Here is an 18,191-nt window from a genome sequence, read left to right on the forward strand (position 1 = left end):
TGTGTGGAAAAGGTAGGACGCCTCAGCTCACGTTTTATGGATGGAACTTAGAAGTATTTAACTACGAACATTGATGATGTTCATTTTTAAGCTGTGCTTTCGATGGGGCTTGTCTGGGTAGAAACGGGTTCGAGGTTTTTCTCTCTCTCTCTGTCGTGAACTGTAGGGGAATTTCAAAAACGAAGTGTAAGAAAATTCCGCAGAGGTTTTAGGTGCTCAATTGGAGCCTACTCTTTTCTCCCTAAAACGTAGCCTGTTTGGTAACCTTCAGTTGCCAGCTGTAGAAATAACTGTAAAACTGTTTTTTTTTTTAATGGTTATGAACCGTTTCAGATAAGAGGCGTTCTTTTCTGGGTATAACTTAAACGTGACCACAATGAATGTAAGAAGTTCGATTCAGAAGTTGCGTTTTTCATAATTTATAAGCTATTTCGTTTAAATAGCTCAAGTGGGGCCAGCTTATCAGAACCAAAAGTTATTAAAACGTGGTTGACTGAAATACGGGAACAGTGATGTACACCCAAGGCAAAGATTTGTATTTTATTTATTGCCAGCATGGTAAGTACAGATTTTCAGAGTAGAGGTTGGAGGTATGTCTTTCTGTACAATCGTATATATGTCACCTCTTCTTTAAGAGCTACATGGTATCTAGTACAATTACTACTGGTGTCACTTTTATTATTACATTCATAATACATTAAGAGTTGTGGGAGTATGGAACAAGTTAAGGCCAGCCATGTTGTTGAAGCTGTCTTCTTTCATGAAACGGCTGGATGAGATCCTTGGATCAATTAGCTACTGAAAACCGTATGAGCTGAACAAGGTGAAAGGCCTTCTATCATTTTGAAAACTTTCTTGTTCTTTTAAAATGGTTAAATCATAGGGATGGGTTAATGCATATTTTGAGAAAAAAAGTAAATCACAAAATGTGTTACTTGCTAACAAAGAGAGAGTTAAATAGTTGTAGAAGGATGTACTAATAGATCTGCTTAAGTGGGCATAAATGTTATTTGTACCTAAAGACTATATGACTGGAATGAATTATCCTTAACTGGACGCACATTTTTTGTAATACTGGGATTTGTGGAAGAAAAAATGTCAAAATAACTTTGCAACAAACCTTTGTTAATAGACTGCTTTTATTCATTGATTGTACTTCCAGTTAAATAATGTATATATGTACAGTTAATATGTATTGATTTGTTGATTTTTAAGAGTTACTGGCTGGTGTCCCTTAAACAAGTATAATGAAAACGAGTAAAATAAATTGCACTGTACAGATACACCAATTAAAGTCTGTTTATGTGGACTAAGAAATAATAGAGAAAACAAGAAAGTATCATGCATGTAATTTTAATATGTTCCTGAAATTTTAATTTCAGCTTTGGTAAACTGAATATGGCGAAAACATCTATGTTCATGAAGTAAAAACTGGATGCAAAGTACTATAAGAATTGTACAAAATTCCAAATTAAGTAATACATTATAATAGCTACCTGAAATGCCATGTGTGAAAGATGAAAATCTAAAACGCATTGACCCACTGATGTTGCAATCATTGTTGTGTGTCATTTTAAGCACTAATATTAGTTAAGAAAACTTAAAATTAAGTCTAAATATTCAGAATTTTCAAAATGCCCTTATTTTGCTCCGTGTTTCTTTTCATACATTAGATTTATTTCTTGTATTATTTCTCCTTAATAAAGGTGCTCTTTTAAGCTTGCATTTCACCTTAAGAAAGGGTCAACATATGGTGACCTGTGGAGTTAATGGATTCTTTATGGTGAACCTTTTCAATATATTTTTTGAAATGCGTTGGCTTAGTAGAGTTCTCTGTGCATTCATGAGTCTTTTTATATCTATTAAGTATATTAAAATATATTCCTGTATTATGACTGCTTTGTTGAAAATGATATGCTTTTCCTTGTGTCTTGGTTTTGCATTAAGTCAAAGCATCATGATTTTTAATTTGTATGTATTTTGTCTGTTCATATTTATCAGGAAGACCTTTTACACTTAAGGGACTAGAATTATATTTTTGATGTTTTAAAAATGACCCCCACTTTAGCTCAATTTGAACAAAGAAGACTAACATGGAGGCCAGTATATTTGCTGTGGAAAAAAAAATGTGTAAAACATTTGAGGTAAATGTGTTTTCTTACATAATTTGGATGCATAGTGTTTTCACTGAGGTCTGGATGAAAGTGCCAGCACTCAGTTGTGATGTACTAATGTCCTAACATTGTACAATTTTATTCCCACCTGAATTCAACAGTTTTTTAAAAATATGGTGAAATTACTCACAAAATAGGTTAAATTATCGACAAACCGCCTTTCAGTTTTAGTAGGAGAAGGTTTATCATTAGTAATACAATTATTTTTTTCTATCACCCTCTTATTTTGAGTCAATAGTAATTGTTAATCTTGCTTCTTATTGAAATTTACCAGCATTCCCTTTTTAGCCATGAGTGTCACGCTGCTGAGTTCTCTGCTTGATTCATTTGCTACTGAAAACAATGCTCAAAACGTGGAAGTCACTAAATCTAAAACACAGTTTATACGTAATGCCCTTTTTCCATGTTTTGAATGTTATCAAGCTCTTGTTTTCGTACTTTATGAAAGTAGCAAAAGATTAAGATGTTCATCGATAACAATCATGTTGTTGACACAAAAAATTGGGAGAGAGAATGTGTCTGTTCCAACATCTGAAACGACTTACTGTTACATCAAGAAAAGGGTAAGCAGGGTCTTCTACTTTGATGTGTAGCTCTGAAGTTGCAACAAGAAAGCATTGTTCCACATTATTTTATATGCTAATTTGACTCTGGAACATATACTGTTATGTTAGCTGTTTAGATGTCTTTGAATCAGGTCACACAGTGGATTTAAAAAAGGATGATTTGTCACTCAGCAGTGTGACCTACACCAGGGAGGCTTAATCTGTGCTACTTTATTTATGTCAGTAGCAAATGGTATAGATTGCTTTTGTCACTTTTGTACAGGGGTCAAAACCATATGAAAGTTAGTAAATAGCCTTTAGGAAAGGGGTTCGGCTACGCATTTATTTTTGAAAGGTGGATTTATCGTATCCACATAGAATTGAATTGTATGTTCTTAAATTTATACTATGCATTTGAAACATATCTCTATTAGAAGCAGAGTTGGACATTTTGACATTACATTTGTGGTCAATTTTCAATATTCAGGATACTTGCATTTCAGACATTCTCTATCTGTGTGCTGATGAAAACAGGTAAGCACTAACTATGATGCATGGTGGGGTAGATAAGTCCAGTTACTCAGAGGCTGAAAATCGTTGGGGATGGGTGTCACCATAAACCACATGCTATGTCATTAAAAACCCTTGGGAAAGGATGGAAATGGTAAATGGATGAGCATTTCTGACTTCACAAGAGGACAGTGAGTTTAATATAATTTCAGGGTTCCCCTAGTAAGCCACCAAGTTATTCATGATTGGGATATGAAGACCAAATTAAAATTGTTTACCAGTGTATGCCAGTGCCAAAACCTTTTATCAGGCCTGTTAAATCTGACCCTAGTGTGTCTGAAGGTTTCAAAGGTCTTTTTTTAAAGCAGCAGCACCTGAAGAGCAGGGAGAAGTCGGTCCGCTGAAGTTTATTATGATGTGGTTAAAGTTGTCAAGAATTGCAGTGATATCTTGTAGACACACTGGCTCTTTTGGACTAGGATTTGACTTCTCTGCCTTACGCTGTTATGCTGTATCATGTGCATAGCCCTATTACAGAAAATGAAAGACAAACCTTATAAAGAGGGAGTAAGGTAATAACTTATATATTGAAAATTTTATATAATTTCTTTAAGGTCTTTCTGGATAAATGCATCTTATTTACTGCAGTAGGGGTTATTTTTGCTTCCTTTGCTTAAATATCATGAAGTTTCCTTAAATGGCAGGTTTAAAGTAAGTACACTCCTTATTGCCATGCCATTCCATGCTGTTTTGAGATTTTGCAAATAAAGCATTTATTGATTTATTGATTTATTGATATGGTTATGTATACGTATCTTTAAGGAAAATTACAGTAAAACAAAAACTTTAAAAGTACACTACATCTTTACACTACATATAAAGGCAAAGGCTGTAGTGTACTTTTAAAGTTTTTGTTTTACTGTAATTTAGTAAACTGCAACTTTAAGAAGAGGAGAGCAGCATAGATACATTGGGACAACATAATGAATTATTCAAAAGAAGTGGTGCAAGCCCCTGAAGACTTATAATACTGTACATAACTTATGAAAGAAGCATTAGCACTGGTATGTTAAAAATATCGGGGGTAGGAATATTTTTTTTCTTCTAGATTAGTGTATTTTTAACCAGATTTCCTCTTCACATGGGTATTGAAGGCAAACTGAAATATTATTTTGGATCAGAGTGTATTTTGCTGCCCCAGGTAGACTGCCATATGAGTTGGGTTTTTCCATTCAGGATAAATTAACTTCATTTCAATAAAACAAATCTCTTTCTTACAGAACACAAACCCCTCCATATATAAATTTGTGATCATTTTATTTGGATTATACTCTATATTGAACAAAACTCTCAAATATTGACCACCAGACTAAAACATACCAGTGTTAAAACGCCTATTATAAAGGAGCAGATCTGTTACACTTTGTGTCTTAAAAGTAATATCACACTAGACAAGATAAGACCCAATAACGCAACAACACCCAGATAGCTGATGGTATGGTAATAATTGTTACTAATGGGTTCACAGCACTGATGCATATTTGGAATAAGATAAAATGACAGTGACTTTGAGAACATTTGCAACATGAATTTCAGAACCAGAGCTATCCTCTCCACTTCTTGTTGTTAAACAAATTTAAGAACCCACCAGTAACATTTAAGTACAATAAAGATATGCATCTTCCTACTTCATCTCTTAGTGAGTAACTAAGGACTCCCCCTGCTGGAGTTAATGAATTCAGTTTGGAAGTCAATTAGCATTAGGTGACAGAGGGAATGATTAAACTGTGGCGATAATGAAATGAAGGTCAGGGTTAATTAATCATCTCTGGTAATATCCCACATTTTGAATGTGTGTTGTATATGACCTGCATTTTTTACAAAAAAAATGTCCCAATTTCTGTCTTGCTCTTTTTATTTGTACATTTTACGCTTTTAGGTGTATGTAAGACTTTCTGCTCCGATGATCTCACTTCAGGCAAACTAGAAAAGGTTGGGGAGTGGTTTCTCATCAATTTGAATGTTTTTAGGGGAAGTCATTGTGGTTAAACTATTAGAGATCTGTAGCAGAAATTCATAGTTTTTGTAAGAGCCCACAATGGTGCAGTTCGAGTCCTTGGGATTACACTGCAGTTGCAGGACCTTGGCACTTCTTTCAGCGCGGAGGGTCCCTGTGAGTTCTGCCTATGCTGGAGCCAGAATCTTAACTTCAGTTTATAACTCTCAGCATGTCTTTGTCTTACAGTCTCAAAGAACTCCTGGCTCTCCTAGTTCCCAGGGATCTTCTGACCTAGACCTTCTCATGCTCCCAGTCCCTAAACAGATATCATTGGTTGACTTCAGCATTTTAGCTTTTAGGACTTCAAAGTTATGGGATCATCTTTCTAGGGACATCAAAGAGAATACTTCCCCTCTCTCATACTTATGTCTCCGTTGAAACACAATTTTTAGGTTTGCTCAATTCTAATTTGCGCTTTCTGCACACCAGGAATTTACAGTTTTATTTATTTTCTTAATATTTCTTTTTAACTGTTGTTCACTGCATTTTTTGCCTTCTGATTTCCTCTGCATGTGCTGATATTTAATTTGGGGACGTCTTTTTATTGAATGCAATTGTGCAACAGTTTAACTTAATTCTGATTCTTTAATCCCATGCCTTGTTATTTTGTTCCCTGATGCTTGCAGAATGTGACAAGGAAAAAATCACACATTTTATTCTTAAGTATTAACTTTGTTAGGATGTCCTTTCTTAAATGGCTTATCTGCAAGCACCTGCCTGTAAAGCAGTCAGTCTAAAGAGAGTACAGTACTTTTTTATCAAGAAGTAATTTTACTTGAGATTTTGAAACATTGCAGTGTTTCAGAAATACAAAGATCTTCCTTCCAAATCACAGCCTGGAAGTGCTAACTTCTAATTGACTGAACATGAACATTGTAGTATTTTCCAGCTAAATTATTAAATAATTCTATTAATAAATATTCACAAAAACATGTAGAGAGAATGAAATATCTAATATGGGGTATCTAATCCCCATGTATAATGTATATTCATAATGCCCAATGAACAAATGGTTTATATTCTTAAGAAGATCATCTGAAATGTTGGACTAGTCGGCCTAACTCGTATTAATCTTGCTTGCAAGGGTATTTGAAGCTTCACAGAAAATTGTGAGAAAATAACACGTGCTATTAGGGGGTTAATTATCTGCAGTAATGAAATGAGAAAAAATAGGGGAGGATCAATATTTGTCAATTTTCATTGAATATAAGGTGAAATAAAACTTTTAAATAAAACAATATACTGTATTAAGATATAAAAACTGTCTTTGTTGGAAATTTAAGGGTGGTTTCTAAGTTTAAGAAGCAGAGCTATCTCTCTCAAACTGATTTCAGACCAATACCAAAACCAACTCTAATTAGAAAAGACCAGTTTATTCTACTGTTTATTGCATAAACATGAAAGTACATATGCTCATTTAAAATTGGAATAATATTGAGTTCATTTGAGTTCTATAGCTGTGTTGAAAAGGGCTATACAGTATATAGCTAGATGTGATTTATTTTTGCACATAAGGATCATGATTTATCTTGCTAGTTTTTAAATAAAGACTTCGATGCATGTATTTTGGGATTTATTTTATTTTGGAAGCTCTGTGTGTGTTTGTACTGTATCTATGAGTGGATAAACAGTAAAGCATTATGAATATGTGCAGGGTGAGTCTGTTGTAAAGTGGTTCAACTAATTTACTTCCTCACTTTAACTGTGAGTTGATTAGGAAAGACGTTAATTAATTACAAAGTCATATATGGGACCATGAACCTTGAGATGTTGAGGAGAATAAGACTGCTTTGTTGTTATAAATATTGGTACCACTTTTTTATTTTAAGAGAGAATTTTGGAAAATCAAAACAGGTTTTTGCATGCATATATGTGAACAGTATGTAGATATATATTGTGTATTTGTTCAATTGAATGAACTCCACTTCACATTTGCCATTTCTGGGATAACATATCCTGTGAGCTACTTTTTTAGGCTTTATTATGAATTTTAGGACAATTTGTAGTTCATTTGCAAAGGAAGTTTTGCTGCTAAATAGGTATTGTAAATACCAGCACCTCTCTGCATACAAATAAAGCTTCAGATTAACATTCAGAGGAGGAGCCTTGTTGACCTCAACTAGTGCAAAGCGTATTAGCATAGAACTTGTTAGCATTCAGAGAGTGATGAGGAATAAAAATAAAGCTGTGAGACTATACAGCTGATGGATATTACAACACCTTTTAATAGAATTCGAGATTGGTATCAGGCTTGCCTAAAGTGTCTGTGTTTAATGTGTTTATGTAAATGATCAGAATTATTAATGTTACGATTCCTGTGCTTTAACCTCCTGTAAATAGATCGATAAAGGGTTAATCCACTCCAAGGTGTCTTTTATCACGGCTTCAAAAACACTAAGCGAATGAGTTTATTATGGTTAGTTAGAGTCGAGCTCTATTTCAGCATTTGTTCAGTTTTGTTATGTAGTATGCCTTTTTTTTTTTTACCTGACAGCAAACAAATTTGATTTCTCCCAACCAGCTCTGACACCTGCTCATTGTGCAGTGGTTTACCGAAGGGTATCTGATGCGTGTCGTTTCTTTCAACTGGTTTCTTCTCCTAATGAAACCCTGTCAGTCCTGTCGGGTCCACTGATGAAATGTACTCTTTCCCTGCTGTAGAACACGAGGGATCTTGGCTGTGGGCCTCATGTCTTTGCTGGGCAGTCATGGCAAGAGCTGTTCATTTTATTTAGCAGAGTGCTCTTTTGTTTCTTCCAAAAAAAACTTCATTTATGTGTTCTACATAGATGAAGTTGTGTGGTTGATGCAGTTTCATTTGGAGTGTGTGAACTTTGAACTAATGAGGTACTGTAGCAGTTTTTAAAAAAAAAACATATCAACTTGTGTAGGGATGTAGGATCCCATATGAGTTAGTACAGTGCCGGTGGATTTCAGCTGGATGAAAAGGGACAGTGGCATATTTAAGGTAGGGAAATCAAGTCACTACATTATAAGCAGAGAAGTCAAATCTTGCCTTTTTTTACAGTTTAGTGATAAAAATAATCATCACTCAATTATCACATAATCAATTATTTTAAGTCTAATGTAGAAATTCTGTTTAAATAGCTAACAATTTCTAATATTTTCCCATAGGTATGCCTATGTCTAAATTTGTCAGCCTCCATTGTGGTGAGGCCAGCTTTTCCTTCGGATGGGACTGGATATTGTCTTTGCAGTGCTTGGGATTCGGTTGCGTGCAGTCAAACCATTTTGTTTTGCTGTTTGCTGTGAATGTTCTGCGGGTCGCGCTGACACGAAAAAGAACGTTTTGTGATGCAATATTCATGTTCACCACTGGATTTCTGTACTACAGTGTGTTTGGTGCTACTAATACAGAAAAAGCATTAGTAATGACACACTTGCCACAAATCAATAAATATTGTATCAGCTCCTGGAGGAAAGAGGATGTTGCAGGACTGGCCATGATTTGAAGCGATAGACTAAAAAAATATACCGAACAATAAGGTGTCGGGCTGGCCAGCAGGAAACTCTAACAATGCTTCCCACCTTTTTCCTGTGACTTTCCCAAAGTTCCTTCCCCACCAACAGTGCAGCACTGATAACAGATAAGGGAGAAGCCTTTATTTAATTTATTTCTTTGTCAGAAATACGCTGTGTAATTCAGGTCGTACTTGTAGCTGACCCACAGCTGTAGTTCCTGTTGAAACTAATTGAACGTATGACAAAAAAAAAGAGAAAACCTATGATTAATTTCAGTTATTTTCAGGTTTGCTTCATTTTAATGTTGCTTAACGAGGAAGGGCAGTATTTTGAATCCTGTAGAAAATGCAATGTTTTAACAACTTTTTTTTAAGACAGAAAAAGGTCAAACTTAATTTTGAATAATAATTTAAAAAGAATAATTTGAGTATTTTAGAAAAAGGTGTAAGGCTTAATTATTTCAATGTAGCAAATACAAATCCAGCTAGCTCAAATCTAATTATATGGCTGCTGATGCCCTCAACTGCAGTAGTGACTGTGCACACCTAACAAGTCATGTATGGTACTCTTAGCAGTTGATATGACCAAAAGCATAAGATAGACTTCAGTGAATAGAAGAGGCATCTTAAGATCTTATTACAGAATATCAGTTGTTCTCATAGTAAGCTGTTAATTTCTTCAGTTTCCCCTGTGGTATATGTTATTTAACACGTTGCTTTTGGTTCTAGAATTTTTAAATACTATTTTATACACAGGGCAGAATGATGATATTCCAGTTTTTCTGTGGCATATTCTATTTGCCTTTAAGTTGATGTTTACCGAGTGGTGCTATTCAGAGATGGAATTTACAGTTTTTATTCTGAATCAAGTGTTGTGAACAAATAGAAATATATTTTTGTTTACTGATAATTGTTGAGTTCCATGTACAGTATATATTTGTTTCAGTGTTTCATCTTGTATTTTTTTACTATTTGACTTTTAGTTAAAATATATCTTAACCCACTTTATAGACTTAAATGACAGAAAGTTAAAAATACATTATTGGATAGTGATTAACCTGTTTTATTTGAAAATGTAACAAAAAAAAGTTCTGTTAATATTTTTAAAGACCCACCACAGCAGGCCTGCTTTCTCATTTTGACAAGTTTGCAAGTTTAGAATAAATGGTCTGTGAATATGGTTTGTGTTTTTATATTCTGTAGAAAATGGTGACAGCGATGATTTGGTATCTCAGGGTTCTGTGGTATTATCCTAGTTGCCTGTACAAATGAATAACATCCACAGCAGTTTATTTTTATTTTGTTTTAAAAGCTATTAGCTTTCACAGGAATATTATGACATTGATCACCAAGATCACTATGTTAAGTAGACATTTATTATTACAATTATGAAATTGTTCAGAATTTATCATGGTTATAAGTATTAAACTTCATAATAGAAGTTTCTGGAGCCACTACTAACTTGCCCTTTTAGTAAGACTCCATCATGCAACTAAAATCTGCTCTTTGGATAAAGAAATGGATTTCAGAGCAAACCAATTTGAAGTGATTTTCATCTTTAAAAATAAAAAATACAAATTTGGTACCTATTTAAAAAAACAAAGTGGAGTGAAAATCGGTGTAATACTATAGCCAATTGCAGTGGTTACATCAGGAGTCTATGGCTTGAAATCTATCTTCATTAGAAAAAGATTTATGTCCTTATTACTTGGAGCTGAACATGTGCAGTCAGATTCAGGGGTTATGGGGACTGCCACTGTACAGTAGATGTCAGGTCACCTGGTCATCTTTGCAGGCCTCTTTACACCAGTGACCTGACCTGACCTACTATCTGCTTTGGCTCATACTTTGTTGTTATCTGCTTCTGCAGAATAAACAGGTTAACCACAATATGAACTTTATTCAAATCTATATTGTAGCTAATTGTTTCTTTCTTTTAGTACACCGTTGTTCATGAGTCAATTCCATTTTTCTGAATGACTTCCAAGTATAAGCTTTCTGCAGTATAAGGATAAAAGAGAGGATTTAGGGATTCAGATTGGTTTCAATAAGTATTTTTGCAACATGCGCAGAGCATACTGGAGGTACCGCTTTTAAAAGCCACAACAGCAGCCTGCATCTGTCAGTTGTCTTCATTTTGCGGCTTTGTAAGAACATCTTGTGTACAGACGGTAATAACATAAATTCACAGTGATTCACCAATGTGCACTTAACTGGAGGATGCTAATTTATTTCAGAAACAAACTTTCTTATAATCGGTTTTGCCTGTGAGAAGTTTTTTGAGAAGCTTTCTGGCTTTGAGTAATTAGTGTGAAAAATCATTATTGCCGCGAGAAACATAAGATGTGAACAAGTAATAGCTGAATTAACATGAAAAATTATATGAACAGCTCCTTTGAACTGATAGCAGAAATTCAATTTTTTCAGTAACCTTTGCTTTCATATATGATTATGTCTATAAAGGATGAAATCGTTTACATTTATTTTCAATTTTTTCTTGAAATGACTATTGTAAGTTACAGGACTATCCTAGTTTTTAGTCTGCTTCAATTTTTTTAATTTAGTTTGTAGTATGTAGACATTACTTTTGGATTACCATGAATTGAATAAGTTAATGGGTTTAATCTTGTCAGGTTTACCCTAAAAAAGTAGTTTTAAAAGCAGAATTCTTCACTCTGAAGTAAAAAAAAAATATTTAAGTTACGCTTGCCCAGTCACCACTTTTAATAAATTAATTTTATGCCAAAGTGGCCAAGGCAGTAATTAAGACTTAGGAAAAAAATTAGACCTTGAGGTTCAATTGCAGGTCATATGCTACATTTCTTATAAAGATGTAGCTGTGAAATAGAAGTCAAATGAAGCTGATAGATTGTGTGATTTCTTTTGTATATTTATGAAGGAATCAGACACATTTGTTGCTAATATATTAGTATACGAATTTCTACATTTTCTTTCTTAGTGCATTTTTAATTGGTTTTAGAAACTTGGAATATCTGACATGCAGTTAAAGATGCAAGACTGTCACTCTGCAGAGGAATCAATCTCTCTCTTTCATGAGTTGTTAAACATTACAGTTTAGCCAGTAGTAAGTGGTCTTAACTATTAAAACTACAATGGATTCAAATTAGATGCAAAAGTTTTGCAACACTTGTTTTACTTATAAAAAGTGGCCCCTTATTCTCTCTGGCAAGATACCAGACCAGGGGAATGTAATGAGTCACATCAGAACTTGAATGATTTTTGAACGTTGAACATTTAAGATCCTCAGACATTGACCTTTTAAAAACAATATGAACAAAGTATTCCAAAAAGCCAAAATGGCTTTCATCTTCAGTTTTGCATTATGCGGGCTGAGATTTAGACTAGAATGTGACAGGATGTGCTTCCAGTTGTACTAGTTTGAATCGGAGAGATTACAAACGCTGCACTTGCTGCATACGTAAAACTACCAAAATCTCACTTAATTGCATTTGAAAACCCTTAGATTAATAATAAATGGACAAAAAAATGGTCTTGGCAAAGTTTAGTTGCTCAGCGCACATTGGCAACAGGCCCATCCTGAATAAACGTGTGACTTGGCCAGTTGTGATTGGCCAGTTTAGTTTACACGAACTGCCAGGCTTTTTACAGTTAATTGACTTGTCTATTCATCACTGGGTCTAGGACAGCATACCAGTTTGTCTTCATTCTCCAGGCAAAATAAAGATCTTATTTACCAGCTATTGACAGTGTTATGCGGGTGATAATTTTCTTCCCAAGTCCACTTTATTATTTTTGTTTGACAGTGATAATTTTTTAAAGGAAAGAGTGAATGACACTTTGAGATCAGCATGCCCAGAATTTCGCAGTTGATTATTATGGTGAAAATCTGTGGTCCAGCAATGATCACGGTGCATATTTTGATGTTGTCTAATTTTAAAAATCTTCTTAGATTCTTCCATCCATCCATTTTTTAAACCGCTTTATGTAATTTAACATGTTGTCGATTAATACTGTATGTAGTGCTCAACATGAAGACGAGAAGGTCGTAGGTACAAGATAAATTCACTGTGGCTACTTTAGACGAAGTAAAACTGTGTATTAGCTGGATGCTGCACATTGGTGGTGGTGGAGGGGAGTCCCCATTACCTGTAAAGTGCTTTGAGTGGAGTATCCAGAAAAGTGCTATATAAGTGTAAGCAATTATATATTTTTTTATTATTATTATTATTATTATTAACATCTCTGTTATGCTACCATATTCAGTTTGACATGATCCTCCACGTACTGTAGGGCATAAATTGTTATATTCATCTTGATACTGTGTAGCCAGCAGTGTGTGTAGCAGGACAGTAGTACAGGAACAGAAAGGCTGTGGAATGACCAATCCTTACCACTTTGTAATTATAGTAGGTGGGGATAGTCTTACAACTGAAAGATGGGTGAAGCAGGTTAACAGCCAACCTGTTGTACGCCTCTACTTCCAGTCAGTCAGTCTTCCATCAGTTGTTCAGGTGACTGAGGATGGCAGGTCATTCTCCAGTGCTCTCTGGGGTATGTGGTTTAGACAAGAACTCTCCACCTACTGCCCTTATAATTTAGATAAGATCACTTTATTAGCCATATACAATTTCTTGCATTAGGAATTTGTCTTTTCATATACCCCAGCTTGCTCTCCATGAGGCACACAGGCACACAGACGGGGGGGGGGGAGAACCTTAGGGGTCAGAGTGCGGGGTCAGCCGTTTATACGGTGCCCCTGGAGCAGCTGGGGTTAATAGCCTTGCTCAGCGGTCCAATGGAGTAGGATTCCTTTGCCGGCCGTGAGATTTGAACCGGCAACCTTCCAGGCACAGATCCTTAGCCACAGTGCCACCGCTCCACCCGAAGGAAGCATGGCTTTTATTATATTCTAGTACTTCATACTTATTTCAGTGCTTGTTTATTGTACTGTCACTTTTCTGCATTCTCATGTCATTACCATTATGGTTTATTAAACTGGAGAACAAAGTTTGAAGTAGGTGATAGAACCCATTTACCTTCTGACACCAGCTCAGGGAACAAGTGCTGCATGAATTTCCAGGAGCACTTACTTGCCATGGTATTAATAAGAGGCATCATTATATTGTGACTTTTTATGAAGTAAGAAAGAAGAAGAAGCAGTAGGACACGTAGGATCTCTCTGAGCAGCCATAACATCCAACCATTGAAGAAGAAAAGCCCCTATTTTTTAAGAATTACGGTAAATATAGTAGAGGGTTAAATGACATGTGATGCCCTTTTCTTTAAAATGAGAACTACACTAAGAGAGTAATGAAATTCTTCTTTTATTTGAATATTTAATTAGTATGTCTAAATGTCACATTATTACAAAAAATAATATTTCCTTTTGAAACATTGTTGAATGTTCTCCAGCAGTACACTGAATTTAATTGCCTTCCTCTGTTGAAAACTTTGCTTAGCGCCTGCGTTCCCTCTTGTTTTTATAGATCATGAGAACACAGCTTGTGTTTACTGATAATTAAACTTATTGCATTACCAATTTACAGCAAATTTTGGAGTCATGTAATTTATGTTCAGTGATGAACAATAGTGGACAATGTGATTCCTTACTAAAGCTTATTGTGCGTTGTTAACGCTACAGTTTTAGAAGAAATAAGTTTACTGTTACAATTAAATTGAGGAGTTAAACTGTGACTTCACTAAGCATATTAAAATTGAAATATGCTGATATAGAATACCCTGTCTGTTTTGTAAAATGCCCATACATTGTGTAATATGTTGAAATGCTGAGATCCTTGACTGACAGATCAAGCCCAAACAATGTTGCTGGATTTTCTTTTAAGAAATAAGTAGAGCTTTGGTTACACACTGTATATAAGGGAAGCCACTTCCAATCTTGCTGTTGATGAGGAATAGGAGAACAGTACATGATTGTTCCAGCCACTTGAGAATACAGTGGTACTAGTGAAGAAACATACCGAATACAGAGGCTTATAATGTTTTATATAGCATTTCAAAGACTGAACTTGGCTTCGTGACTCGGTTTCTTCTGGAATTCATTTTCTGTAGAGGGTTATTTGAAGGTTTTTCCTGGCAGATCTTGGGGTTTCCTTTAATTTGAAAATACTCAGAAAATGTTTTTGCCCTCATTATAAATAATAGTTGAGATGTTGAATTTACTGTGAAAGAAATACTAAAGAAATTCAATTTTACTAGCTGTTTTTCCTTTTCAAAAACTCAGATTTCTGATCTGGACGTTCTAGCATGCAATTCATAAACTTTTTGATTAATTATATATATTTTTAAATTAAAGGTTTTTCAATAAATCAGTATTATAACTTTCTTTCACACAAAATATATGAAAAGTTGTATCCCTTCTGCAACTATTAAAGCTGCTTACAGCTGCTCACAGTAGGAAAGAAAAAGGGCATTTTCATGTATTCTGATGTGATCATTTCTCTTGTGTCGGATACTCAGAAGGTCAGTTTTCGTGCTCTGCGTATGTGATTAAATGCAACATTAGTTTTAAAGTAGATTGTTAATTTTATAAAGTGTTATAGAACCTTTGTTCTTGGTCTTGATGGCTTTCCATATTTTTATGTGAAATTAGTGTGCTCTGCTGATGGCTCAGTTTTTTTAACTCTATTGTCCTTTTCTAGGCACTTTTATCAGTTCACAGTATTCCATTTTAAACCTGGACATGACATAAATCATGAACTACTTAAATCATTAAGCATGAACTACTATATATTTATTCCTGACAAAGTGTCTGTTTGGTCATGTAGTACTGGGAACCACAAAGAGGTTCCCACGCTAATAGCGTGTCACGTTACCATTTAATGCCCTGTCATAGTCCTTGTAGTGAATGCCTCAAATTTTTGTAAAATATGGTTTAAAGTAAGGGATTCCAGTGTATTGTTTAGTGCCACAGCTCTATGTATACATTTCCATTTTCACAAACTGCTGAAAGTCGTTAGCTGTCTGATGCTGCCATACTGGAATTATCCCAATTTTGTCTTCCTTCCAAGCACTGACAAAACCTATTCCTGTGGAGCTTCAGGCTTGAAAGGTAAAATATTCTGTTTTCTAATGTGTACAGTAGCTCATAGTATTCCACATTCTCCAAAGAGAAATATGAATTATAATAATTCTACATAACAAACAGCTGCATATTGTGAGAAAACAGTGTCTTATCCAAACTTCAAACTCTCACATTTACTGTAGCAGTTCTGCACCAGCTAGCTGACTTCCTGAACAGTTGCAGACCCCTAAATTCTTTTACTATCTATGATATTACAAACAGTTTGGATTTATGCATAGACCTTTTTATGTAAATTAAAAACAAATCTTGGCATATACGTTGTTTTTTCTTCTTTTTTTCCAGCATGGAATAAACCTATTACTTGTTCCTTTGCAGCCTACGCTTGCTGACGCAGCTACCCACCTGAACTATATACATTTTATACATGAAGTATAAGTCTGTTTGGTAAGATTCCATAAAGAAAAAAAGCCAAAGTTCGAAAGTCCCCTTGTTCAATACAGACAAGGCAAATGGTTTGATTGGCTCACCAGCACTACAGGGAATGTTACACATACCTGTACATAATATAGTACAGTACTGAGAATAAGTTTATCATACCTAACAAAATAGGAGTGACAAGCTGTATCTCAGCACTATACTGGTTTGTGTGTCAAAAGGAAATCCACTACGTTAACTTGTAGTATTGAGTTTCTCAGTTTTGCTAAAAAAGCTCAATATAAATAATTACGATGCCCAGCTGCAAGACATTTCAATATAATTAAGCATGATCTCTCTCTGATTTCTGCGTTTTGAAACTGTGACTGTTTTAAAGAAGAGTAGATCTTTTGTTACTACAAAGGGAAGCATATTGTCTTCATACACTTAATACAGAAGCTTTCTTTAGTATTGATAATGAATTGTGTATATTAGAATTTATGTAACATTAAATTCGTTTTTTAAAATTTTCTGTTCACTTAATATGTTCATTTTCTCATTTTCTTACTTGATTGTCTTGACATACAGCAAATTAAATTACCTCACCCCCTATGGTTAATCAATTCACTCACGAATGAAGTGATGTAGTGCTTATGCAAAAGCCAAAGTTGTGACTGTGTATTGGGGACATTCCTGAAAAAGTAAATAAAAACGATGCCAGAAACGTTTGACCATTTTCCAAAATCCTTTTAATTTATTTTTCTATACCATGCATACATAGATATGGCTCAAGTATACATTGTACCATGAACTGGGGAATATTTTTGATTTTAAAACCAGTTGCCCCAGCAAAGTAGCTAACCACTGTAGATGATGTAGATGCTATATTTTCAAGTGAACAGAACTGAATGAACCACTGGTGTTTAAAATTGTGTAAAGGCATCGGAACCTAGTTTTTAAAGCACTGATGTAGGCATGGCCGGTTCAAAATATCTGTTTCTCTTCCCTCTCAATTTGATTTTTAGTTATGGTCCAGACATTTGTTGTCTTCATTCTATGTTCTTTGATAGAAGAATGATTTATTAGTTTCCACAGCTTTTTCCAGAGTTGCTTTGCTCCATTTTAAATGCAATTTAATGTATATTTTTTCTCTAGGACAACTACTGTATTCTTTGCACATATTTTTCAAGGTCCTTGACCTTGATGATTCAATAATAATAATAATAATAATAATAATAATAATAATAATTCCTTGCATTTATATAGCGCTTTAGTGGGCACTCCACTCACAGCAGTTTACAGTTAATGGGGACTCCCCTCCACCGTCACCAGTGTGCTGCCCCAGCTGGATAATGCAACAGCAGTCCACTCGCCACACATCAGCTATCAGTGTGGAGGAGGACAGAATAATGAAGCCACTGTTGGACTGGGAGTATCAGGAGGCCATGATTGGTAAAGACCTGGGGTACATTTGGCCAGGACACTGGTGTAACAGTCCTACTTTTTTCCAACAAACAACCTGGGATTTTTAATGACCATAGACAGGACCACAATTTTGCATCTCATCTGGAGGACGGCACCTTTTTTACAGTATTGTACGTTGTACTCACGTTCAGTTTGGACACATTTTGTTCGATCCTTTTTGTGGAAGAGGTGGGGTTATTTGAGGACAGAGAGATAAGCAGGGCAGTAGTTTCTGATTGAAGGATTATTGACTCCGCTCTGCGGTGAAAAACAAATCGGCCGGAGTGAGGTGCCGTAGGCAGTGATGTAACAAGACAGGGCTGAGTTCTGGCAGCTAGTTTACGGCTGCAGTTTGAAAAAAGGATTTCCCCATGCTTTATAGCACACCTGTTGGCTGCCAGCTACTTTCTTTTTTAACATTTGTTTATATATTTTTAAGACTTAAGTGCAATTTAAACAGGATAGAGCTCTTAAAATATTGAGTTTGAATTCTAAGCATGTAATCCAGTAAATAGAGGC

At 35.0% G+C, this 18,191-nt stretch overlaps 1 protein-coding gene across 7 annotated transcripts in view; it reads left to right on the forward strand.

The window, feature by feature from the left end:
• Nucleotides 1-18,191, forward strand: part of ldb2a (LIM domain binding 2a) — a 214,467-nt gene that overhangs the window by 93,056 nt on the left and 103,220 nt on the right. The gene's annotated exons all lie outside the window — the stretch shown is intronic.

Source organism: Lepisosteus platostomus, chromosome 1 (assembly GCF_059453375.1).
Source record: "Lepisosteus platostomus isolate fLepPlt1 chromosome 1, fLepPlt1.hap1, whole genome shotgun sequence".
In the NCBI taxonomy this organism is placed as follows: domain Eukaryota; kingdom Metazoa; phylum Chordata; class Actinopteri; order Semionotiformes; family Lepisosteidae; genus Lepisosteus; species Lepisosteus platostomus.